Raw genomic sequence first — 1,507 nt, forward strand, 5'->3', positions numbered from 1 at the left:
ATGTATTCAACAAGCATTGTAACACCATTTTTAAATTCAAAACATTATAAAATTGACGACATGCAGCCAACGTGCAAAAGTAAGAATTCTTTTAATTACCGTTAATTAGCCGATAACCTTCATCAGAATGAAATAAATAATAATATAATTACTGAGGAACAGTGGTATCCTCAATCATTCATTTTCTCTTTACATGTGATGAAGTTTTATCCCTATCTCATTTACACGCTGTATGAGAATGGTTGAAATTGTAAGTGTTTATGACTCTGTTGTAAAACCATTGATTGTGTGTGTGTCTATTCTTGATAGGAGGAGCACTTGAGACCGAAGTTCCAGTTCTATACATGTATCAATAGAATCAATTTCCACCAGTTTCTTTAAACCCAATAACATAATTTATTTCTAATGGGCTGGATGGAGGAACATGATCCATGTAAAAAATTGTTATCGTTTTACTTGAACTGAATGCTCATAAAATATTGGAGTGGGAACTAATTGGATAACAGCACTGCTGGCAACATTTGCGGAATAGATTCGTGCAGCCAAAAAGCACAATGACAACCTGGGACTGTGCGGCACCGAATACTCGGGGAAAAACAGTTAAACACTTCGTCCCTGGGTGGGTTCGAACCACCAAGCTTTCGATCAACAGCCAAACGCGCTAACCCATTGCGCCACAGAGACTGATGGATGTATGACGTGCAAGACATCCAAAACCAGGGTGTCAGTCAGTTAAAGCTTCAGATTGCTCCGACCGGTGTGGAACTTGTCCAATCACAGTTGTACTTTTCCCATATAAATGGAGGAACATTCATTGTGGATGTGTGGAAGCAGTCTGGTCCCGCACACTGCAGACACTTCCATGTCACCGCCAACCAGCTCTCCCACAACCGGTGTGATCGACCTTCCAGCCTTCCGGTGCCTTGTCTGTGACGAAGTATTCTGAGTGTCCCCAAGCAGGTATTAGGTTTGAATTTCTTTTCAGCTCCTGACTGCGTATATTCCTGTGATTCAACGGGAACTAAATGCTGACAGGGACAGTTGGATTCACCGTTTCTTTGCTTGGTGAAATTTCAAAGATTGAAAGCGACGCACATCAACCCCAAACCTCCCGTGAGATGGAAGCCCAGTGCTGTTTCAAGCTTGAATGCAGGTACAAGCAGAACTTATTCAAAGAAAGTCCAAGTCCCTGAGACGCCTTATTATTTGCACCAAACTCTTTGCAAAGAGTTGAGGTTCATGTTTGGTGATCTGGGCACATCTTTCCCCAAACTACAACACGTCAAACATAACTCAATGGCTGTAAAGCGCTTTGGGGCGACATGAGTCCTGAAAGGCGCTGCAGATATGCAAGTCCTTCTTTGCAAAAGTTCGATGCAATTTCAAAATATGCGAGCAATATCAGGGCTCCTCTGGGACCCCTCGTAAATTTCAATGAACAACTCCAAAGGGAAATGACAGCCCGAGACCAACGAGCCAACTGTTTGACAAACGTGAAAATAAGGTG

At 42.4% G+C, this 1,507-nt stretch overlaps 1 non-coding gene across 1 annotated transcript; it reads right to left on the bottom strand.

Annotated features, from left to right (window-relative positions):
* Positions 1–610: 610 nt before the first annotated feature.
* Positions 611–684, bottom strand: trnan-guu (transfer RNA asparagine (anticodon GUU)). Its single transcript has one exon. It is a non-coding gene; the product is annotated as a tRNA-Asn (tRNA).
* Between the last annotated feature and the right edge of the window lie 823 nt (positions 685–1,507).

Source organism: Pristiophorus japonicus, unplaced genomic scaffold, assembly GCF_044704955.1.
Source record: "Pristiophorus japonicus isolate sPriJap1 unplaced genomic scaffold, sPriJap1.hap1 HAP1_SCAFFOLD_147, whole genome shotgun sequence".
Lineage (NCBI taxonomy): Eukaryota > Metazoa > Chordata > Chondrichthyes > Pristiophoridae > Pristiophorus > Pristiophorus japonicus.